The sequence below is a fragment of the Aquarana catesbeiana genome, linkage group LG07 (assembly GCF_042186555.1).
Source record: "Aquarana catesbeiana isolate 2022-GZ linkage group LG07, ASM4218655v1, whole genome shotgun sequence".
Lineage (NCBI taxonomy): Eukaryota > Metazoa > Chordata > Amphibia > Anura > Ranidae > Aquarana > Aquarana catesbeiana.
The window spans coordinates 110,357,372-110,383,637 of record NC_133330.1 but is presented as its reverse complement, the minus strand read 5'-3'; the positions used below and the strand labels follow the sequence as shown (position 1 = coordinate 110,383,637).

Genomic DNA, 26,266 nt, shown 5'->3' with positions numbered 1-26,266 from the left:
ACATCAATCGAAAGTTCGGCAGTTCTTTTAATAGTTCCATGTTTCCTCCATATGCTCCAATGAGGGGTGATGGGGCTGGATATGGCTATGAAAAGTAGTTGCATATATGTCTTCCTCAGAAGAGGTGCAAACAGAAAAAGATAAAGGAAATATAGAAAAATTACCCTGCAATATAGGAGGAAGGGGCCTTCACCTCATATAGTTAAGAGCCTGTACTTTCAAATCCGATTCTGTGGAGGTCTGTCAGGATGGTAAATACTCACAGTGAGGATACCGGATCATGTGTGGCATACAAACCCCCAGACACTCCACTATACTTCAATCGCCCTCAAGGAACAATACATGGCATGAGGAGAGATCAGCCCTCCGGTCTTAACCCCTCAGGGTTAGGAGTAACAGACTAGTTTTTCTGCTGTTCATTTTGTGCTTGTAGGTTTGTATCTGGTCTTCAGTGCGTGCAGTGAGTTCATATTTGATTATCAGTGCTTTCTTGTCTGCTCGTTGCTGATTTTCAGGTTGCTCTTCACAGGCCTTGCTGTTCTTCAGTGCGTTCTGTTACTTCGTTCTGACCAGCCGACCGTTTTGAAGCCATGTTGTGTGTACGTACTCATCATAGAGTTCGTGCTGTGCGGGGGCTTGGTGTTGGGGTTCTTACTTTGACACAAGCCCAGTCCATGAACAGGGTGGGGAGGAGTTCATGGACTAAGAATTGGTTGCTCCAGCGTGACCAATTCTCTCACATGCCTTTGCTCCGTGAGATCCGTGAGAATAATCCTGATGATTTCAGGAACTTTCTCAGGATGACGGACCCGTTTTTCACCGTTTATTGGCTTTGCTGACCCCTTATATCAGCAGGCAGGATACCTGCATGCGGCAAGCCATCACTCCGGAGCAGAGGCTCGTCGCCACATTGCGGTACTTGGCGACAGGGAGAAGCCTGCAGAACCTCAAGTTCTCAACAGGCATCTCCCCCCAGGCTCTGGGCATCATTATCACAGAGACCTGTTCTGCCATCATCCAGCTCCTGCAGAAGGACTGTATTAAGGTGAGATTTTTATCCTTTAACATCACATTTTATTGTATTTAATGTTTGCTAATGTATTGTATTTCTTTCATCATTCCCTAATTACCATGATTGTAATATGCCGTGAATGTCCCCTTTGTCCTCATGCATGCTGGAATTTTTAAAAGTTTGTTTTTTGTCCTTCATGCATATTTGCCTTCACTTGCCTCCCCAGCATGCTATGCTGGGCCCATACACACCTAGTCTAGTCACTTAATGTATTTATTATTATTTAATATTATCATAGTAGTGCTTTACCCTAAACACCCCCTAAAATGTTTAAAAATGTTATTTGTGTCCTTAAATTCAGGCAGAGTGCCAGAGGCTTTTTTTTTGGTTCCAAAATCATTTGGAACCCTCCCTCCCCCCAACCGCTAACTCAGCTGATACCAATTCTCTATCTGCTGACTTTGCCAAACCCATACACACTATACCTACCTCTTTTGTGGTCATATTTATGGATGAATTCCCCAAAACATGTAGTGAAAGAGCCTGCCTGAATACTTTCAAATGGTACTGTTTCAAGTTTTTGTATCCTATTATTATCTTGATAAGCTAATAGCAGAATGTAAAATGTGCTTCCATTTGTACAGTGTGTATTCCTATTTTTGTATTATGACACTTCTTACCTGTCCAGTGGGCTGCCAATAGTGTAAGTAAGGAGGGGCTGGCCAAAGTTAACACACATTATTTATGCATTCATCTCTCAATGAAGTGGAGAGGGTTACCTGTCCAAAACATCTACCCCCCCTAAAATTTTTTCAATGGGCCATCAGAGGGGGTGAGGGATCTGATAGGTGGACCTTATACTTTTGTCTTTAAATACTCCCTAAAATAAATGTTATAATGATTTTGGCCAAGAATATTTGTGTCTAATCTGCTATTGATGTTTCTGTGCAAAATTACTAAATTTTTTTTCTTGTTTGACTCCACAGTTTCCTTCCACGCCACAGGAATGGCAGACTGTGGCCTCCCACTTTGCCCAGCAGTGGGACTTTCCCTACTGCAGAGGGGCAATTGATGGGAAACACGTTCACATAGTCCCAACCCCCAACAACTACAAGGGGTTCAACAGTATTGTGATGTTGGCGGTGGTGTCGGCTACTTACGAGTTCTGTATGTGGACGTGGGGAAGAATGGCCGGATGTCGGATGGTGGAGTCATCACCCAGACCGGGTTCTACAGGCGTCTCCAGAATGGCAGCTTGGGCTTGCCACCTCCAGAAGACAATGCGGAAGGACTCCCATTCGTCTTCATTGCGGATGAAGCGTTTGCGCTGGGGGATCATCCTATGCGGCCATTCCCTATGAGGACCCTCACACCGGACCAGAGGGTTTTTAATTACCGGCTGGCCAGAGCCAGAAGAGTGGTGGAGAACACGTTTGGAATAATGGCCAGCCGGTTCCGCCTATTTCTTACACCGATACACATGGCGGAATATAAACTCAATCACATCATCCTGTCTTGCTGTGTTCTCAACAATTTTTTAAGGAGAAATTTTGTGAACTATGCTGCCTCAGTTGGGCCTGAGGCCGTAATTCTGAATGAACCAACCCTGACGGCGCTGGAAATTGGCCGTCCTGGCTTGCCCCCCCAGAGTGCCCGCGAGGTCCGTTTAAGATACCTTGAATACTTTGCGGGTGGGGGGGCCATTGATATGCCAGACAATGTCTGAGACATTTTTTAAATAAAAATATATTTGAAATTGAACAAATATTTGCTTTGATTTACTGCTTGGCTTTCTTTTAGCTGTCTCCTCGGTTATCTTTTAATGGTCTATTTTTTTTGGCCTTTTTCTTCAACAGTGCAAACGAAATTTCTTTGGGACATGAGGTGACAATCTCTTCTTCGGCTAACTATTATTATTATGTTGTGGGTCTGCTACACACACACCTTGTTTTTGTTGTTAATGTATGTAATGCATTACTGACAAAAATATTCATCATTTTCAGCACCATGACCGAAATTTGGGGAGTCCTGAAAATGGCGTGATTGTGTAAAATTATAAAGAACTGTTGGGTGTTATTTACTAAAGGAAAATCTACTTTGCACTACAAGTGCACTTGAGACTGCACTGAAACTGCACTTGTAGTGCAAAGTGGATTTGCCTTTAGTAAATAACACCCATTGTCACGGAAATTTTGTTTAACAAAATTTTTACTTAAAGCACAATCACATGTGCAATTATAAAAGGGTTTTTGAACAAACCACATCTTTGGTGTATAACTTTTTTTAGGTCACATTAAAGTAGAAATCACCTTTTATAGGTAAAACAGGCATGTTTAAAACCATAAAACAGTGCACAACTCTGGAACTTACAAAGTTCAACTTTTATAAAGTGAAGGGAATATCAGACATGAGTATGTACAAACTGTGTTTGATATTGCCTTCATCAGATGAGGTCAAGTCACCCCTGTAAAAGCCAAATTTTGAAGATGCACACAATTTGGGATTCTAAATGGAGATTTCCCTCCTGATCCCATGCCTAATGTCAACATGTGCTAGCGCCCATCATGGGGGATCAATGGACGTGTTTTGGGGGTGCAACCCCTTCCTCTCACCTACTTTATTATCAAAGAAGGGGTTGCATCCACAAAACGCGTACATTGATCTCCCGTGAGGGCAGATAGCACATGTTGACACACTGTGTACATCTTCAAAATTTGGCTTTTAAGATATGTAAAAAATTAGTCATAAAAACAAAAATAAACAAGCAAAAAGTTAGGGATTTCTGGGTGTTTTAGTTTCTCCCTAAAACATCAATGATGTTCTTCATTTTGTTTTGAACATCATTGATGTTTTGCTTTAGGTTTTCTAAATCCCTGTTGCACCCCATTATCTCCCCGATGAGGATCTGGGCACTTTCACTGGTGAAATGACCTTCTTCCACAACATCCCCATCACCTAAAAAAAAAAAAAACACACTATGTATTATAAATATGCAGGCATCCATCTATTACCTGAAGCTGTAGTCACAGACACTCACCTGTTGTGGTGACAATTTTGCCAATTTCAACAACGTCTCCCTCCTCCTTCTCTGGTTGGGTTTGGGGGATTTCCCCTTCTTCCTGAGCTGGGGAGTCCCTGGTCTCCTCTGATGAGTGGTGTCCTCCTAGTCTTTTCTCCCCTATGTGAAAAAAAAATAGGTATACTTAGCACACAGATATTTGATGGCAGAAATAGGAATATGAAACATTGCTTGGAAGTGGGGTACAATTGTCTGTTTTGGCAGAGTTCCAAGCTGAACAATTTATTTTTGTACCTTTGTAAAGCTGGAATACTTACCTGTTTTGTGCAAGCTTCACAGATGGAGACACCCCTATAGTATAAAAAGTTTGTTCTGGTGTCCCGCACTAGTGCTCCTGCGTCCAGATGTGTAAACAGCTGCTGAGTGTCCTCTCCTTACACAGAATCTAGTTTGCATTCCATTGTAGTTACAAACCCAAAACTTTTTTTAATAGAAGTAGGCCAGAAAAAATGTATTGAACTGCATCTGGCCAAAACATTGTATTTTAGTGGGCGAACGAACAATGTTTCCTACGAACGATTAATGTGCCCATGAACATGAAAGTTGCCATTTTAAACTGTACAACAAGTAATAAAGAAAAGCACATGGAGCAGCACAAACGTAATAAAAAGAAAGAAAATTCCGGCGCAGACTCTTCACAACTTTAGCCATGATCTTGGCCTTTCTGACATTTGGGTTGGGGTAAGGTCCATACTTCCCATCATAGTCGGCCCTCTTCAAGATGTCCACCATCTCCACCATCTCTACAAAGGCCATATTTGAGGCCTTAAATCGCCTGCGGGATCGTGTCGTTTCTGGCTCCGGGCTTTCCTCTTCCTCGTTGCTGTAATTATCATGCACCTGCTGTGTCTCCGCCATGTGCTCTCCCCCACTGCGCCGAAAGAAAAGGGGCGGGGAATAGACTAGAAAGAACATCAGGGGAGGGTGGAGTTTCACGCATGCGCAGTGTATATAAAGCGTAACACGCGTGCGTCGTACATACGATCTGTGAGCGGAGGAAGGAGTATCGGAAGCGCTGATCGTGATAACGAAGGTACAATTTTAACTTGGGCCTCTACTGCTTATAGATTGTGGCCTATATTGTGTCAAGATTAGGAGAGCTTCGCCTGACATTAGGGTTTGTCTTGTGTTGTGTCTTGCAGAGAAAATGGATCTAGTCAATGATCATGACTTTATGCCAATATTCATTGATATGTTCAGGGACCTGCCCTGTCTGTGGCAGGTAAACCACCCTGATTATAAGAATCAAACAGAGAGGAAGGCAGCGCTGGATCAAATGCTGGAATTTGTGAAGCCGGTGATCCCCACAGCAGACATCCCCTATTTGAAGGCCCTAATTGGTGGCATGAAGAGTACTTATCTTAGGGAGCGCAAGAGGGTCCAGGATTCCCTGAGATCAGGTGCAGCAGCAGATGACATTTATGTACCCAGGCTGTGGTACTATGACAGACTGCATTTTCTGGCAGACCAGAGAGAACCCAGGCCAACACTCTCCAGTTTTCCTTCCACGCTTCCTTCCACCTCAGCTGAGGCTTCTGATGCCCAACCTGGGCCTTCCAGGCAGCAACATGTGGAGGAGCCCAGCTTGAGCCAGGTATAGCATTGTTCTAAATATTTCTGTTTGTCAAATTAATGATGTTAAATATATGTTACTTTTGATAACTAATTTCTGATTTCACAAAGTGTTTTACATATCAATAAACAGTAGTGGCCACAAATGATTGGGACAAGAATAAAAAATGCTGGGGTCAGAATGATAGTCTTTTCAATTTATTAACATTCAATTTGCAACAGTCATGAGATGAAAATTATGTGTGATTGATGAACCAAAAACTAAAAAGATGTCCCTTTTTCATACACAGGAAAGTCTCAGCCAGGAGGTGGGGGGGGTAAGTGGCAGCCAGGAGGTGGCCGGGCCCAGTAGCCTGCCCGATACCCAGGTCCCTCCCCTCCGCCTTCCACAAAAAAGTTACAGGAAGAGGGGTAACGTGAAGGAGGCAGCAATTGGCCTATTTATGAAGGCTACTGCAGCCCTCAGAAACCCCCACAGTGTTCAAGAGGACTACATTACAGCCTGCAAAATGCTGGAAATGGAGGAGGGCCAATGCCTAATATGTGAGTATCTCATCTTACAAGCCCTAAATAAGGGGTTGAGGGGCCAACTCACAAGCCAAAGCCACGTTTGTGAGTTCAACCATGGTCCTCCTCCTCCTCCTGCAGGTCCTCCTCCTCCTCCACTTCCTGCCACACCTCCAACACCAGAGCCATAGCCTGGAAGGAAGCGTCTAAGGAAGACCAGAGAGTGATGGCCTGGGTTCAGTCTGGTCTGGCAAAAGATGCAGGCTGTGGTAGTACCACAGCCTGGGGACCTAGATGTCATCTGCTGCTGTTCCTGATCTCTTGTAGTCCTGGACCGGATTGTGCTCACTATTATAAGGACTCCTCAGGCCACAAATTTTGACTGTAAAATTATTTAAGTCTGCCCTGGGGTACAAAGGCTTCGCAAATTTCACCAGTTTATCCAGCGTTGCCTTCCTCTTTATTTTGTTATGACCCAGAATAAATGGCTATTTATTTTTCACAAATACTTGACTACCATTTGTTTGTGAGTAGGCAGGTACATTTCAAAAAGACAATGTAAAATTAACAAGGGACACCAACACCAACCTCCTTGAGATTCAAAAATACAAGATAATAATGGTGTTGTGGTAACTTGACACACAAAACCCAGAAAAATAATTATGGAGATCACCAAAAAATAAAAAAAGAAATTAACAAAAACAGGAGATCTTGATTAAAAAAACAAACAACAAATTATAAAAAATATAAAAACATAAAACCAAAAAAAAAATTTGGTAGATCTGACGAATACAAATATTATATTTATGAAATCACGAGAAATAATAAAGAAAGAAATTTGTGAGAAGTCTGTGTGAATATGAGCAGCAAAACAACTTCATTCTTCTAGCATTATAAAGAAGAAGAGAGTGCACTGCATTAAACAATTTAAAACATTGCAGCGTGACGAAAGTGTTATATCCATTACGAACGCTAATTTTACCAGACCGAGCTGTTCCGTCTCGGAATTTATTCTGAGCATGCGTGGCACTTTGTGCATCGGAATTGTCTACACACAGTCGGAATTTACGTAAACGGATTTTGTTGTCGGAAAATTTTATAGCCAGCTCTTAAACTTTGTGTACCCCTACCCATTCACATAAGGGGGTGGGATCTGGGGGCCCCCTTGTTGAAGGGGGCTTCCAGATTCTGATAAGCCCCCCATCCGCTGACCCCCACAACCAATGTCCAGGGTTGTTGGGACGAGGCCCTTGTCCCCATCAACGTCAAGCACCCCCCATATGTTGAGGGCATGTGGCCTGGTATGGTTCAGGAGGTGGAGGGGCCGAAGGGCCTGGTATGAATTTTGGGGGGGACCACATGCTGTTTTTCTTTTAATTTTGCCGTGGAGTTCCCCTTAATACCCATACCAGACCCTAAGGACCTGGTATGGACTGGGGGGAACCCACGCCAATTTTTTTCTTGATTTTTATCTATATTGCCGGGAGCCGGCAATACATTACAGCTGCAAGAAATTTATCCGGTTTCCGACTGGCTCACATCTATTTATGGGGGCACAATGGCTCCCCTGCATGAAACCCTGTACGGGGGTTCCTTTAAGAGCCACCAGAGGGCGGTCGCGCGTGTGCCCGCTGCACGGCAGGGGACCCGTAGCGTGTGCCCAGCAGTCGCGATCGCGTGCACACACAAATTAATATGAATATTGTCAGAACAAACTAAATATAAACTATGTGCTTCCATCCCTATATTGATCATTTAAAAGAGAAACAAAAAAAGAGAAACAAATTGGGACTTTGAATGAGGCGGTGACCCGGTGACCTGGTAAGGTCCAGTGCCTCCATTCCTATCTAATGAAAAAGCGGGGACAGAGCTCCTGAAGATTGGATCAATCCATGAAACGCGTAGAGCTGATATATGCCGTGTTTCAATCCTTTTGTGTTCTACCAGCTATTTTTTATTTGCTATACCGTATCAACTGTTTGTAACCATATGTATACCCACCTCTACCACGTGTGTGTATGTATGTATGTATATACATGAATTGTATTGGAGATTTTACATGTTCCATAATTACCATTATGTACTTTGTTATCGACAGATTCTACTTTTATACATATTAAAATCTTTTATTAGTATCTATGTGCTTCATTTAAAGTCCCACTTCCCCGTCCCCGCTTTTTGATGAAGTATGCAATGTAATGAAAAATATATATATACATTGGAACCAATGTTGTTCAAAGCTAGATGGACTTGGAAACTCGGAGATAGTGAAATAAGTAAGATGAATATGTAATGATGTATGCATGAATGAACCATGTGAGCAGGGCCGGACTTATCATTGGGCTTTAGTGGGCTCAAGCCCATGGGCCCCGCCTAATAGGGGGCCCCGCGGGCAGGGCCGGATCCACGGCAAACTCCCGCCCGCTAGCCAGCTGTTTCGCCGGCACCGCTGCTTATTATTTAACGGGGACCGATCGGGCTTGTGTACTCTCACTTCCTGGTAGCGGTGGAACGCAAGATAGGGCCTCCCATGTCTTGCATCATTTCCGGCTGATTACATCACGTCCGCCCTATCGTGCGTTCCACCGCTACTAGGAAGTGAGAGTACACAAGCCTGATCGGTCCCCGTGAAATAAGCAGCGGTGCAGACAAAACGGGCTGGCTAGCAGGCGGGAGTTTGACCCCCCCTGAATGTTAGAAATCATGGGGCCCCCGTACATCCTACCTGACGGGGCCCCCTTCGACTCGGTGGCAGGCGACATGACAAGTGACACCCTGCATCCCCTGGTAAGTGACACCCTGCATCGCTGGCAAGTGACACCCTGCATCCCCTGGCAAGTGACACCCTGCATTCCCTGGCAAGTGACACCCTGCATCCGCTGGCAAGTGACACCCTGCATCCGCTGACAAGTGACGTGGCAAGTGACACCCTGCATCCCCTGGCAAGTGACACCCTGCATCCCCTGGCAAGTGACACCCTGCATCCGCTGGCAAGTGACACCCTGCATCCGCTGACAAGTGACGTGGCAAGTGACACCCTGCATCCGCTGACAAGTGACACCCTGCATCCGCTGACAAGTGACATCCTGCATCCTCTGACAAGTGACGTGGCAAGTGACACCCTGCATCCGCTGACAAGTGACACCCTGCATCCGCTGACAAGTGATGTGGCAAGTGACACCCTGCATCCGCTGACAAGTGACACCCTGCATCCGCTGACAAGTGACATGACAAGTGACACCCTGCATCCCCTGGCAAGTGACACCCTGCATCGCTGGCAAGTGACACCCTGCATCCTCTGGCAAGTGACACCCTGCATCCCCTGGTAAGTGACACCCTGCATCCGCTGGCAAGTGACACCCTGCATACGCTGGCAAGTGACGTGGCAAGTGACACCCTGCATCCGCTGACAAGTGATACCCTGCATCCGCTGACAAGTGACGTGGCAAGTGACACCCTGCATCCACTGACAAGTGACACCCTGCATCCGCTGACAAGTGACGTGGCAAGTGACACCCTGCATCCGCTGACAAGTGACACCCTGCATCCGCTGACAAGTGACACCCTGCATCCGCTGACAAGTGACGTGGCAAGTGACAATCCGCATCTGAAAGCAGGTGACGTTGGCAAGTGACAGGCTCAGGCTCTGACTGATTCTGTTAATGGAGAGTTGAACTATTTCAGTTGTGTGATGCTGTACCCAAACACTCGGCTACTCTCGGCTCCGCTCGGGACTGCGAGAGGACCCGAGAGCCGCCGAGAGGACCCGAGAGCCGCCGAGATACACACGACTCTGTATCTCGGCGACCCCATTTTTAAACTTCAAGGCTACACTGACAAGGCTGCAATGACACTGGACAAGGCTACAGATGGATGGACAAGGCTGCAGATGGACGCTGTGCAAGGCTGCATTGATGGGCATTTAAATGTAAGTTTTTTCTTTAAACTTCCCTCCTAAAAGTTTTTTTCCTTAAAATTCCCTCCTAAACTTGGGGTGCGTGTATAGAAGGTAGGGCCCGAAAGCAACTCAAGATCAGGGGCCCCCACTACCCTAAGTCCTGCCATGCATGTGAGTGAACATAATAATGTGTGAGACAATGTATATGGCAAACCATGCTAAAGTTAAAGAGGGAGTCCACCTTAAACAAAAAATATTAAAAGCCAGCAGCTACAAACACTGCAGCTGCTGACTTTTAATAAATGGACACTTACCTGTCCCAGGGTCCAGCGATGTCAGCAGGCGAAGCCGATCGATCGCTCGTCTCTCGGCTGCCCCCACCACCATCTTCGGTCAGGGAATCAGGAAGTGAAGCGTTGCGGCTTCACTGCCCGGTTCCCTACTGCGCACGCGCGAGTCGCGCTGCGCGTCTACACTGGTCCTCGTTGTGTTGTGGGAACTGTGTGTTTCCCACAACACAACGGGGGGGTTGGGGGGCATTTGCGGCTAGCTGCAGCTAGCTATTCCCGGAAGTGGGTGCAGATACCTGTATTATACAGGTATCTGCACACCCCTCCCCCCTGAAAGGTGCCAATTGAGGCACCGGAGGGGGGGAGGAATCCGATGAGCGGAAGTTCCACTTTAGGGTGGAACTCTGCTTTAAGTGCTCAAATGTGAAGGGAGTGAATGGATGATTAGCATCCATCAATGAGTGTGGACTCACCTTAAATGAAGTGAAACTGCCACGTGTGAGTGAAAAAGGAAATAGGAAGTGACAAAAAGATCCCAGCCATGGCTAGCCCTCCTTTAGGTCATGTTCTCCTACATGTTTACTACCACAATGCAGTGTATTTTTTTCATGTGGGTGTTTCGGCCCCAGGATTTTAGTTACTACACAATGACGTGGTGATACCTGGTATATTATGTTGTTAGTGCCTCATATCGTCTTGTTTGTACACATTTTGCATGTTACCTCTGATGGTTATCATCAAGAATGTGCTGTCATGTCATTCTATCATGTTCTGTCGCATACCTTCAAATAAAGAACAAAAACGAAAGTCAGAGAACCTTCTCCCTGGGAGGGTGTGAGGTGAGATTTAGATGGTTGGTGAGATAAGACTGAACTGGAGAGCACTTCTCCCGCTTGTGAGGAAAGAAAGGAGGGCCTTTCTAAGCAGAACTGAAAGAGAGACATCACAGCAATTCTTATGCCTGTCTGAGGACTTGAATTGAACCAGAGCACGTGTCAAGAGACCCAGAAGAGGGTGCCCTCTGCCTGGTAAAATACTAACATTAAACAAGTTCATGTATTGTCTGCTGGGAACTGTTGTGTTTTCTTCAAGGGCCCCAACTTTGCTGAACAACGTTTTTCTCATGAATCAATGGCCAGTGGGATCAAACTGGGACTGTTAAAACAAGTTACTTACAATGCATTTTAGCTCTGTTAATTATTGTTAGTCAGTTTTACAGTTTGTTTTCCTTAAAAGTAGTAGAAAAGCTTGTGCGCAGAGAAAGACCCTTGCTCTTTGTGTTAAGCAGTTTTCTCTCTGACTCAGTAGGGGGTGTGTCAGAGCTCTGCAGAGAGAACACATACTGGAACGCAGCAAAACGCATCAAAAACGCACCGGAATGCATCAAAAATGGACTGGAATGCATTAGAGCAAAAAACAAACAAACAGGGAACCGAGGGGAAAAAAAGACAAAAACGTATCCAGAGTGAGTTTTTGTGGTGTTAACTGCAAGCAAAAACACAACCCGGAACGCACCCAGAATGCATTTTTGTGGTGTGAACCAGCCCTAAGGGAGAACTTAATTAAAATATTTGGGGGTTGGGCACCACTGGCAACCAACTGTGAAACAATGAACATGTATGGAATGCACAGTACAATTTAAGTGCATCAGTTAGGACTATGTTGCATACAGCATAACATCCAGAATGCAGTGGTCAAAGATAAGTAAAGTATAACATGAGTGCAACTGTCAGGAGTATATAATGTACTGCCCCTTGGGTTGGTATCAAAGATAGTAGTATGCGTTCATCTGATGGAAAAAGAATGCCCTCTTGTATCGATGTCAGTGTGAAATAAATACAGTGAAAACCTATTTCAAAGCGAGCCTTATGGTATTATTGGAATCCAGTGGAAACAAGGTCAGCCCCAGGCCAGTCAGTGTCGAAGTCCCTAGTATGCCCTGTATTATCACTGTTATTTAGTGTGGGCACTTCCCTAAAAGCAGAAAGCCTATCTCTCTCACGGTGACAGGATACATGTATATATGTTGCATACTGTACAGTTACATAATGTGCAGTTACATTTATAACCAGTGGTGGTGCGTCCATTAGGGGCGCCCAGGCGCCGCCCCCTCTGTCACGCAACCCCCTCTGTGTAGAATGGATAGATTGATGCATAGCATCAATCTACCCATGGCCGCTGTAGCCACCCCCTATTCAGGCGTCCGGCCCCTTTTCGGATGTCAGGCGCCTGAATTCCAGCGACGGGGGTGTTAATCGGCTAATAGGCTACAAAAAAGCAGGACTGCGAGTGCAGAGCATTTCGCTCGCAATCCAGCCAGGTGTGTTAGAAAAGTGAATAAATATTCGCTTTTCTAACGCTGAACCGCCTCTCAGCCAATCAGGAGGAGCAGGTCTAATACCCATCACCTGATTGGCTGAAGGCACACGTGCTCCGATTGAACAACGGAATGGAAGAAGAGAGTGAGACAAATGGAGGAGCCCCCACCGGACCCGCTGCTCATCTCACCATCCCACAACTCACCGCCTGATCCCCCACCAAGATGGGTGCTGAGCCGTCAGCGAGCCGGCAGAGGGGGGCTCAGTGGCTGCATTTGAAGGGCACAGAGGCTGCATTTGACAGGCACAGTGGCTGCATTTGATGAGGCACAGTGGCTGCATTTGATGGGGCACAGTGGCGGCATTTGATGGGCACAGTGGCGGCATATGATGGGCACAGTGGCGGCATTTGATGGGCACAGTGGCTGCATATGATGGGCACAGTGGTGGCATTTGATATTTTTTTTCAAAATTTTTCAGAATGTTTTAGATTGTTTGCGCCCCCCCAAAAAAATTTTGAGCGCCATCCACCACTGTTTATAACCATACATTACATATTGCAGCTTACTTGTCCTGCTTATAGTTTCTTTTTTCAAGCTGCTTTTGTATTATTTTTACTTGTTAATCCTTCCAATAATACTCTTCCTGTCCCTGGGTGGCTATGTCAATCCTCCACTGTATCAATAGAGGGAGCCATGACTGTCATCCTAGGCTGCTCCCTTGGTATGGACTACAAATATGTCTGTAGCTCTGCATCTCCATTACATGGGGAACAGGGCAATTTGTAGTTTACAGATAGCTATCGGTGCAGCTCACAGAAATTGGCAATAACTCTGCATTACTGGCAACAGCAATATGTTTTTTTCTGTACTTTCTAAAAGAAAACGAATGCAGCCACCACATCTAAGGACTCTAAAGCTGCAATAAATTAAATGTTTGTTTTAGGGTTTAGTTATCCTTTTAAGTAATGGAAGCTCCACTGATTTTATTATTCCCATCTGCCTGTAAGTCGAAGTCTTTACAGATCATCTTTTCATATTTGAGCTTTTCATGCTACTTTATAATACTTTAATATCCACAGCACACCTGCTCCAATGCACATTATGACACTTGCAATCATTTTCAAACCACAGGTGCCCTATTTTCACAAGAAGCTATACCTCAGATTTTTATTGAATAATTTAATTAGGTGGCATTCATATATTGATTAAATCCCGTTTTGGAATAATTGTATCATGGATCCCTCACCAGTTTAATGTAATCTTGCATAAGGATCAGTTGTTTCTTAAAGTGTATGTAACCCTAAATCGATTTTGCTGTATTTTGGGCATGATGCCTGACTGTATACAATTTTTATAAGCAATGTATTTATGAATCTGTGGCAAAGTTTCTTACCTGAAGATTTTGTCAGTAGTAACACTTCCTATTGCAGACTGGCATTACTAAACCACTGTCTTCCTATTAGCAGTCACATTGTCATCCTTCCATGGGCACTACTTCATTTGGCTGCTGGACTGCCTAGCAGGTTTATCAGATAGCTACTCAATTGCCAACTAAAAAACCCACATGGCAGGCTTACAACACATGTGGCTTAGCACTACTAGTCTACAACAGGAAGTGCTGTTACTGGCATGGTCTCCAAGGCTTTGCAATATATTCACAAAATCTATTTGAGATGATGATTACATACACTTTGGAGCAGTGGTTCTCAACCTGGGGGTCAGGACCCCCTCGGGGGTCAAATGATGATTTGCCAGGGGTCACCAAATCCTGGGCTGTTCCTGAAGCCCGCACCTCTCCCAGCCTTTTTGCGGCCACCCAGCAGGGCTGTCCCTGGAGCCTGTGGCACAGTGAAGCCGGAGAAGCAGTGAGTAACACTACCTGTGATTGTAGTTAAAAGTCCCCACTACAGTTCTAAGATCAGCAGATGACCTTGATCAAGAGCACCCAAGTTGGCTGATCAGAACTCTCCACAGCATTGCCAATCATCCCAACTCCTACGGGCACTGCCACTCATCCCATTCTTCCCCCACCCGCCACCAAGGAGTAAGAGAAGGAATGAAAATAGAGAATACATAGAAGGGAGAGGAAAAGAGGGGGAAGAACAAATAAAAAGGGAGAGAAAGAATAAGAGCAATAACAAGAAATTAGGATAGAGAGAGGGATGGGGGAAAAAAAAACAAGAAATTAGGATAGAGAGAGATAAAAGGAAACAAAAGGAGAACAAAGAGAAAGAGTGGTACATCCTAAAATGTACCATAAGGGGTTTAATACTGTACAAGTGGAAGGGACTCAGGGAGCGCTAAATGTTAGAGGCGCAAATTACTTGTCATGCCTTGGGTGCTGACAACCCATGCCACGAAAATAATTTTACTTTTAGGGGTCCCCACAACCTGTGAAATTTTATCAAGGGGTCACGACACTAGAAAGGTTGAGAACCACTGCTTTGGAGGAAACCTTTACTAAAATGAATAGTCCAAAGATTTCCAAATCTGAAACAAACTTACTGTGCAACTTATTAGAGGGGCCATATTTTTTGGTATCAACTTGGACCCATCTTTGGAGTCCGGACCCTGGGCAGCCACTAGTTTTACTCTTAATATGTTCTGTCAATGTATTGCATCAAGACAAATATTTCTATTTGCAGAGCTGAAAATACCACAATTGTGCTATTGTTCTCTGCACCAGGTTATTAAATAGATCCAGACTGTTGAATTTGTTGGACAAAATGGGATCTAGGGGAATGGAAGATTAAAAGAGAAATGCATAGATTATTCTTGTTTTACAAATAGATGGCAGCATTGATAGTTTGGGGCAGTCTTTTTCAACATTGCACAAGTTCAATAATTAACATATTTGGTCACAGCACATTGGGCATGACTGGTCAAGATTAGGGATGAGCTTGATGTTTGGGTCGAACATAAGTTCGACTCGAACATCGGGTGTTTGCCCATTTGCTGAACAGCAAACATTATGGGGTGTTCGCGGAACACCCCATGATGCACTGCGAGATCGCAGTGCATTGCTGTATGATGATTGGCCAAAGTATGCACCTGACCTGCATGCTTTGGCCAATCACAGCGCACTCTGCTGAGAGAGCCATAATTGTGGAATGGCGCCAAACTTGACAGTACTTAAACTTCGGTACTTAAATATCCCCATAGGCGACGCTTTAAAAATTTTTACTGTGTTTTGAGTTACAGAGGAGGTCTAGGACCAAAATTATTGCTCTCACTCTAATGTTTGTGGCGATACCTCACATGTGTGGTTTGAACACCGTTTTCATATGTGGGCAGCACTTACGTATGCGCTCGCTTCTGCGTGCGAGCTCACAGGGACAGGGGCGCTTTAAAAAAAAAATGCATTTTTTATATTGTTAATTTTACTTTATTTATTTTAGCTTGACACTTTTTTTCTCAAAAATTTTTTTTGATCACTTTTATTCCTATTAGAAGGAATGTAAACATCCCTTCTAATAGGAATATGGCATGACAGGTCCTCTTTACAGTGAAATATGGGGTCAGTAAGAAGCCTGAAATAAAAAAAAAACTATCCTGGCTTCCTAGCTGAATTGGCGCCAACCGCACGGGAAGCGGATATATATATATATACATATTATATATATATATATATATATATATATATATATATACACATATATATACAGTGGGGACGGAAAGTATTCAGACCCCCTTAAATTTTTCGCTCTTTGTTATATTGCAGCCATTTGCTAAAATCATTTAGGTTCATTTTTTTTCCTCATTAATGTACACACAGCAACCCATATTGACAGAAAAACACAGAATTTTTGACATCTTTGCAGATTTATTAAAAAAGAAATATCACATGGTCCTAAGTATTCAGACCCTTTGCTGTGACACTCATATATTTAACTCAGGTGCTGGGAAAGGGAAAATCAATTTAAATGTCATTTTTTTCTTTATAAATGTCAGATTTTCTGCAGCAGGTTCTATATACGGTAGAGATGCGCCACTTTGCAGGCAGACTAAGAGGACACCCAAGGCACCATATGTAAATCAGAGATGGAGCACATGTGCCTTTTACCAGTGGCGAGGTATAACTGTTCTTGCTGCTGTCAGCCAATGCCTAAGGAGACCTTAAATGCATTTAAAGGAGCCGGGTAGGATAGAGAGAGTAATGTGTGGCTGTGAATTCAGTGGTTTTCTGCACTCTATGTTTGGATGTTCTGCACATAACACATCTCCCACAACTGAAAAACCAACCTGATCCCAGAAAGTAAATGTCTTTTTCGGAGGATCAACAACATTCAGTGCCAATTTCAACCGTAAGATGGGGGGTTTGGTATAAATGAACTGAGGTCTGCTGGGTAGAATTTTAGATAGATCATTGTCTTTTAACAGAAGATGCCAATATTTGGAAATTATTTTTTCCACCTGTCTATGTTGGCGGGTATAGCCAGTCATAAAAGCGATACCAAAATCCCTCTCAGTGAAAGCCTTTTTCTTGAACAGATCATCTCGATTCATACTTCTTACAGCTGATAAAGTTTTGTTTAACTTTCATGGGGTATAACCCTTTTCTACGAATCTGTCAAACAGAACTTTGGCCTGTGTGTCAAAATCCTCTATATTGGCACAATTGCGCCTGACTCTCACAAATTGGCTCTTGGGAATGGCACTGAGCCATCGAGGATGATGGCAGCTCCCCAAAGGGATGTAGCCATTTCTGTCAACCTCCTTGAAATAAGTTTTAGTAGACAGTTGATGGTTGTTTTTAAAGACTACTAAATCTAAGAAGTTGATACTGTGATGATCAGAAACTGCTGAGAAGGATATTCCATAGTTATTCTCACCAATTTTTGACAAAAACTGTAAAAACGACTCATTTGATCCTGCCCAAATGACGATAATGTCATCGATATAACGCTTATAGAACTTGAGCTGAGGTATATTGGCTCCAAAAATGGCATTTTTTTCCCAGTAACTCATGAAAGGGGCATACTTAGCCCCATGGCTACTCCTTTTTTTCTGCTTGAAGTACTGTTTATAGTGCCAGAAAAAAATGTGACTCATAGCCAAATCAAGGGCATGAACAAGAAAATCCTTTTGTTTATTTTTCATTTCAGTATTGTTCAAAGCCCATACCACAGCTTCAACAGCATGTCTTTGCTGAATGTTGGTGTACAAAGAGTTGACATCAATGCTGGGCAGTAAATGGCCATCATTGACTTCAACCTGCTGTAATAGTTCCATAAGATTCTTACTGTCCTTGAGATAGGCTGGACAACTCTGTGCCAGCGGCTGGAGGAAATGGTCCAGATATTCACCAATTCTGGCAAACAGAGAGTCTACCCCACTCACAATGGGTCTCCCCAGTGGTTTAGCTGGATTCTTGTGAATTTTGGGTAGTTGGTAAATGACCGGCACCCTCGGGGCATCGGGTACCAGGTATCTAGCCTCTTTTTTGGTGACAATGCCTTCATCTTGGGCACTTTTGACCAGATGTCTCAGCTTAGCTTTGAACTTATTGGTAGGATTACCCCCCAATTTTTCATAGGTTTCAGCATCATGGACCTATCTGTTAAGTTCTGCTAGATAGTCAGATTTATTGAGGATGACAAGACCTCCCCCTTTGTCTGCACTCCTAATGACAATCTGTTTGTTTTTTTCCAGGGATCTAATACCCCTGTCAGGTCACCTTGAGGCTAGGTGACAGATGCACACCGTTGGGATCAGGAGTGCACCGCAAGGTAGTGGACCCTACGGCTGACTGCTGCAGATGGGAGTCAGGGTGGTAAGGAAGGCAGGGCCGCTGGAACACCGACACGGATCCCACCGGGGTTAGAGCGTAAGATTCCCTGGGGCGCGGAGTCTAAGAGCCAGCAGGTGTTCACCAGAGCCTCTAGTGGTGAGGGTGGACTGGGCTGCAACTGGCTCCAGGTCACGACCCCCAGGGTCCCCCAGCTCACACCCACAGTAGGCAACAGGAGGATAGGTATAGTAAGGGAATAAGCCAAGGTCGGGGCCACAAGCAGACAAGAATAGTTGAAAACATGCCAAGGTCGGTAACAGAAACAAACATAGAGCACACGGCAGGCAGGAAGCCAGAACACACAAAGGTTGATCAGCAGGGCTGGCCTGCAGTGCAGAGGTTAATATAGAGTTCTCTGATAGGAGCTGTGGTGGAGCCATGCTAGAGGAGAGATATAAAAGCAGTCAGGTGAGAGTCAGCTGGTCTCTAGAGATGAATACATGGAGACAGGTAAGCTGACAAACTATTGCATAACCATGACAACCCCTTTCAATGTCTGCCTTCCGCCTACAGGGTACCCTCTAGGCAGGGGCGGACTGACCATTCGGCCACTCGGACACCGACATCTTTTTGGTCTAAAAATCCCGAGATTATAGCTGCCCCGCCTCTCCAGTACCTCATCAGCCAATAGAAACCTGCTGTACATGCCCCCTTTTCTAGCGTGGCTTATTTGTCTGTAGCAGAGGAGATGCTGACTGCTGGAGGAGAGGAGAGGGAGGAGGGGACACAGCCTGCAGTGTGGGTACGGACTGCTGCCTGATAGAAGGTAAGCTAACTGGCCCCAGCTAAATGCATTCTTGTCAGTGGTTTACCCTGGTGAGCAGGGGGGAGGATGTGCATGGCTCCTCCTGCATCTGAGGCTATTAGATCGTTTTTCTGTGTAATAAGTGCACTGCTCCTGGAGGTAGGACTTTCTGAATGTCTCCCCCAATCTCTGCTGCATCTCCCTACTCATTGCCTGCCCACCAGTACACAGGCACAGTCCCCTCCTCTCCTGTATTACCTCCTAATGATGTGTCTGTGAGCTGCTGGGGCACTACAAGTACCAGCATGCCAGGAGATGGGGGCAGCAGCAGTGTGTTCCATCAGGATGATTTCTAGATGGAAAGTGGTGGTGTGTGTATATATATATGTGTGTATACTGTGTGCGTGTGTATATATACTGTGTGCATATCTGTGTATACTGTGCGTGTGTCTGTATGCATGTATACTGTGTGTTTATGTATGTGTATACTGTGTGTGTGTGTACTATGTGTATATGTATGTGTATACTGTGTGTGTGTGTAATGTGTGTATATGTTATGTATGAGTATACTGTGTGTGTGTGTACTCTGTGTATATGTATGTGTATATACTGTGTGTGTGTGTACTGTATGTGTATACTGTGATTGTATACTGTATGTGTATTTTGTGTGTATGTATACTGTGTGTGTATATTGTGTGTCTCTGTGTGTATGTATACTGTGTATGTATACTGTATGTGTGTGTGTGTGTATGTATGTGTAAACTGTGTGGCCCCATAATCTCCTTTTGCCTGGGGGCCCCATAATCTCCTATTGCCCGGGGCCCCATGAGTTGTCAGTCCATCCCTGCCTCTAGGTCTTGTTGGACCAGAGATCTAAATACATCTATAAAATGGCTGTTGGGATTTCTAAGGTTAAAAACCAAATTATTCCTCAAATTAGTGTGACTGTAATCCAATGCTTTCAGGACTGGTGCAAGCATTTTTGACACCCTAGGCAAAGCCCCATTTTGCCGCCCCCCTGGCTCCACCCCCATTGCCCTGCCCATGTACACCCCACCTTTTTAATGAGGGGACCAGACCAGAGGTTTTTGTGTGTGTAAGGGATGCATTGTGTGTTTTCAATGTCTGTGTGTGACTGTAAGGGATGTCCATCAAATGCAGCCTCACCAGTGCACATCAATGCAGCTTCACCAGTGCCAATTAATGCAGCCTCACCTGTACCTATCAAATTCAGGCAGTTTCACCTGCACGAATCAAATGCAGCCTCTCCTGTCCCCATCAAATGCAGCCTCACCTATGCTCATGAAATGCAGGCAGCCCCACCAGCGCCCATCAAATGCAGCCTCACTCGACTGTGCCCATTAATGCCGCTTCACCTGTGCCCATCAAACGCAGCCCCACCTGTGCCCATTAAAGCTGTTCACCTGTGCTTATCAAATAGTCTCACCTGTGCCCATCAAATAGTCTTACCTGTGCCCATCAAATAGTCTCACCTGTGCCCATCAAATACAGTCTTAGCTGTGCCCATCAATGCCGCTTCACCACTGCCATTCAATGCAGCCTTACGGGGGGGGGCGGGGCTCTGTACATACTTGGCATTTTAGCAGATCAGTGAACATAAATACACACATAACATTTGCAAATTGCATGTCATTGTCAATACAATCTCATTATTATCTAAGACAGCAACAGTAGTTTACTCACCACACACCAGGTGATGGTCTTGGGCTCAGCAAACTTGTATCTGAGGACGTTTGATTGCTGCCTGTTCCTTGCTCTAAAATTCTTCTGTACGCCTGTACCTGCTTCTGTCTGTGCCTCTTCCAGGCTCCACCTGTCCCCAAGCCCAGAGAGTCGCTGCCAGAAGCCACGCTATGTGACTGTCACATGATTTCCTCCGCTCCACTCCAGCGTGACACGGCCAGTCCAGGAGAGCGTCTTCGGGGGGGGGGGGGGGTCGTTGGGCACACATGTCAGAGCGGAGAGCGGAGAGCGTGGGGTGGGGGAGCTGGTGCTGCTGGACACATGTCACTCAGAACGTCAGAGCGGAGAGCGGGCTGGTAGGTGGGATGGCCGCTGGAAACTTGTCAGAGCGGAGAGCGTGGGGGAGGTGTTCTGGACAGTGTGGACACACATGATGTGTTAGTGTGGAGACCGGGGGGGGGGGGGCGGCGAGCTGCTTCACACATGTCAGAGGCTCAGAGCGGCTGCCTGGTGTATAGTGCAAGCTCTGTGGACAGTGCGCGGGAGTAGAATAACCACCGGGCGGGCGCCCTAGGCGGCAGTGCGCCCTAGGCGGCTGCCTAGTCCGCCTAGTGGTAGCACCGGCCCTGAATGCTTTCTGTCCTGTATGAGGTGTGACTTTACTATAATGTTTCTTAATATTAACTTTCCTCATACATTTCTGAAAATCAACAAAAATGTCAAACTTATTAAGATCCTTATCAGGGGCAAATTTGAGACCCAAATCCAATACTTTTGTCTCATCCAAAGTAAAGGTGGCATCACTCAAATTAAAAATACTCTGCTTTCTTGTTAAAAATACCCTGCATTAGGTCTCTCTCTTTCTTTTTCCTTTTGCCTCCTCTGCAGCCTCTCCATGTGCTACTCTTGGTTCTCCTCTGTGGGATCTGGGGGGTACCATGGGAAACCTTGGTATCCCATGGTATAGGTAGAGTTGAGGGACACTGGAGAGGTGGTAATCTTAAGCAAGCCATATCTCGTAATGAGACCCAGTGGATCCATCATCTCAAAACGATGAGCCCCCTGGGGTTAAATATCGAACTAGACTAAGAAGCCTTTAGTCCTCATAAAGTCATCTCATCCTCTCCCTACTTCGGTTTCGGTCTCTGAAGATAATCTAAAGTACGAGGTTAGTCAAGTTCTGGATTCCCGGCTCCATAGAGGCATTCTTCAGTATCACGTACATTGGAAAGGGTTTGGTCCTGAGGAGAGGTCTTGGATCACTGCATCTGAGATCTTTGCGCCTCGTCTGTTGAGGAGGTTTCTTCTGGAGTTTCCCCTTAAGGCTGGGCCCAGCTGGGGGAGGGGGAGACCTCGTAAGAGGGGGGGGGGGGGGGTACTGTCATGGTTATGCAGTAATGTGTGTCAGTCAGCTAGGGATGAGCTTCGAGTTCGAGTCAAACTCATGTTCGACTCGAACATCGCATGTTCGACTCGAACATCGCATGTTCGACCGTTCGTCAAACTGCGAACGATGTGGGCCATTCGCGCCAAATTCGAGTGGCGCGTCACGGCCCATAATTCACTGCGGCATCGCAGTGCATTGCTGGCTGATGATTGGCCAAGCATGCACTATGACCCGCATGCTTGGCCAATCACTGCGCCGTCTGTACAGAGAGCTGTAATTGCCAAAGCCAGGGTGGCTTTGGCCAATTATGGCTCAGGGGGTTTAGTACACACCTTACACTATATAAGGCTGCCTGCACGTTGGCCCTGTGTAGTTTGTTCCGGCGTTGAGAGAGAGATAGAGAGACAGTGTCATTTGATTTAAGTTAGAGTAGGCAGGCGAGTCAGTTAGCTGCACTTACAGTGTATTGTATATATATATATATATATATATATATATATATATACATCCTAGGTGTTGTGTATATATATATATATATATATATATATATATATATATATATATATATATATATATATACACACACACTGTATTTAGTTTAGCTAGATCCGTTCCTGTTATTCTCTTCCTACTGACAGGCAGGCAGGTGTTTTTACAGTATTTACAGCTACCTGAAGAAAATTGCTGTTGTTCTTCTGATCCTATTAGCTACAGTATTTACAGTTAGTGTAGTGCGTCCTCTGCACAGTGTGCACCTAAAGCTACCTGAAGAAAATTGGTGGTGTTCTGCATTTGTTCTGCAAATGCATTTGAATACATTTTTGCTAGCCTACTTCTCGTCAAATAATTTTGGTGTCTAGATGGGTTGGTAACTAGAATGAAATGCAAACTAGATTCTGTATAAGGAGAGGACACTCAGCAGCTGTTTACACATCTGGACACAGGAGCACTAGTGTGGGACACCAGAACACCCTTGTTTTTAGGGGGTCCCACACAGGTGCTCCAGTGTATACTATAGGAGTGTCTCCATCTGTGAAGCTTGTACAAAACAGGTAAGTATTCAAGCTTGACAAAGTGACAAAAAAAATTCTTCATCTTGGAACTCTGCCAAAACAGACAATTGTACCCCACTTCCAAGCAATGTTTCATGTTCCTATTTCTGTTATCAAATATCTGTGTGCTAAGTATAGCTATTTTTTTTTTACATAGGGGAGAAAAGACTCGGAGGACACCACTCATCCGAGGAGACCACAGACCCCCCACCTCATGAGAAAGTAGCAATCCAACAAAGTCAACAGGAGGAGGAGGAGGAAGGAGACGTGGTGGAAATAGTCACCACAACAGGTGAGTGTCTGCGACCACAGGCTAAGGGAAGAGATGGATGCCGGAATATTTATAATACATGGTGTGTTTTTGTTTTTATATTTTTAGGTGATTGTGATGTTGTGAATGAAGGACATTTCACCAGTGAGAGTGCACAGATCCTGATCGGGGAGATAATGGGGTGTAATAGGGACTTGGAAAACATCCAGAAAAACATCAATGATGTTAAAAACAAAATGAAGAACATAATTGATGTTTTAGGGAGAGTTTAAAACACCTCCAAATCCCTTACTTTTTTTTGTTCTTTGGAATTGAAAATGTTTTCAGATTTTTGGACATATTCGAGAAAAGCCAAATTTTGAAGATGCACACAGTGTGTCAACATGTGCTATCTGTCATCACGGGAGATCAATGTAGGCGTTTTGGGGGTGCAACCCTTTCCTCAATAATAAAGTAGCTGTGAGGAAAGGGTTGCAAGCCCAAAACACGTCCCTTGATCCCCCGTGATGGCAGCTACCACATGTTGACATTCGGCAATTTGTGTGCATCTTTCAAATTTGGCTTTTCGAGGGGTGACTTCACCCCATCTGAACGCAATATCAAACACAGTTTATAAATACTCATGTCTGATATTGCCTTCAATTTCTACAAAAGTTGAACTTTGTAAGTTCCAGATTTGTGTATTTCTTGTTTGTTTGAAACATGCCTGTTTTACCTTTAAAGGACATTTCTACTTTTATTAATGTGACCCAAAAATTGTTACACAACAAACATGTTGGTTTGTTTTAAAAACCTTTTATAAATGCACATGTGATTGTGCTGGTATTAAAAAGATTGATACTCAAGAATGTGTGGATTATTGTTTCAATGCTCCTAAAATTTTGTGGTGGTAAAATTGTTGTTTTCAGTGACAATTGGGGTTATTTCCTAAGGGCAAATCCACTTTGCACTACAAGTGCAGTTTCAGTGCAGGCTCAAGTGCACTTGTAGTGCAAAGTGTATTTTCCTTTAGTAAATAACACCCAACGGTGCTTTTTTAGGTTACACAATCACGCCATTTTCAGGACTCCCCACATTTCTGTCAGGGTCAGCTAAAAGAGACACAAGCAGTAAATGTCACCAAAGATTTTAGTAGTTACATTTTTTTTTATTTGAAAAATGTATCAGGCATTGTCTGGCATATTGATGGCCCCCTACCCGCAAAGTAATAAAGGTATCTAAGACGGACCTTGCGGGCACTCAGGGGGGGCAAGCCAGGACGGCCAGCCTCAAGCGCCGTCAGGGTTGGTTCATTTACTTGAATTCCGGCCTCAGGCCCAACTGAGGCAGCATAGTTGGCAGAATTTCGCCTTAAAAAGATGTGGAGAACACAGCACGCCAGGGTGATATGATTCAGTTTATACTCCGCCATGTGTAAGAAATAGGCGGAACCGGCTGGCCATGATTCCAAACGTGTTCTCCACCACTCTTCTGGCTCTGGCCAGCCGGTAATTAAAAACCCTCTGGTCCGGGGTGAGGGTCCTCATAGGGAATGGCCGCATAAGATGGTCCCCCAGCGCAAACGCTTCATCCACAACGAAGATGAATAGGAGTCCTTCCACATTGTCTTCTGGAGGTGGCAAGTCCAAGATGCCATTCTGGAGACGCCTGTAGAACTCCGTCTGGGTGATGACCTGAAAAACAGCAACGAGCAGACAAGAACGCACTGAATAATCAAATACGAACTAACTGCATGCACTGAAGACCAGATACAAACCCACAAGCACAAACTGAACTGCAGAAAACGATCTGAAAACCACGAGTCTGAAAAAGCGCGAATCATCTCTCACCAAACTTTTACTAACACGAGATTAGCAAAAGGAGCCCAAAGGGTGCAGCGCTTGGTTCTGAACTGCCCTTTTATAGTCTCATCGTACGTGGTGTATGTGACCGCGTTCTTGGCGATCGGAAATCTGACAACTTTGTGCGACCGTGTGTATGCAAAACAAGTTTGAGCCAACACCCGTCTGAAAAAATCCATGGATTTTGTTGTCGGAATGTCCGATCAATATCCGATCGTGTGTACAGGGCATTAGTGTAGTGCGTCCTCTGCACAGTGTGCACCTAAAGCTACCTGAAGAAAATTGGTGGTGTTATTCTGATACTATGAGTACCGCAGGCATCTGCAGTATTTACAGTTAGTGTAGTGCATCCTCTGCACAGGGTGCACCCAAAGCTACCTGAAGAAAATTGGTGGTGTTCTTCTGATCCTATTAGTACCGCAGGCAGCTGCAGTATTTACAGTTAGTGTAGTGCGTCCTCTGCACAGTGTGCACCCAAAGCTACCTGAAGAAAATTGGTGGTGTTCTTCTGATCCTATTAGTACCGCAGGCAGCTGCAGTATTTACAGTTAGTGTAGTGCGTCCCCTGCACAGTGTGCACCTAAAGCTACCTAAAGAAAATTGTTGGTGTTCTTCTGATCCTATTAGTACAGCAGGCAGCTGCAGTATTTACAAGTTAGTGTAATGCGTCCTCTGCACAGTGTGCACCTAAAGCTACCTGAAGAAAATTGGTGGTGTTCTTCTGATCCTATTAGTACCGCAGGCAGCTGCAGTATTTACAAGTTAGTGTAGTGCTTCCTCTGCACAGTGTGCACTTA

General features: G+C 44.9%; 1 long non-coding RNA gene across 1 annotated transcript; it reads left to right on the top strand.

The window, feature by feature from the left end:
* Positions 1–19,121: 19,121 nt before the first annotated feature.
* On the top strand, positions 19,122–24,027 carry LOC141102460 (uncharacterized). The gene is made up of 3 exons (XR_012235116.1): positions 19,122–19,235; positions 23,515–23,649; positions 23,737–24,027. It is a non-coding gene; the product is annotated as an uncharacterized lncRNA (long non-coding RNA).
* Positions 24,028–26,266: the final 2,239 nt, after the last annotated feature.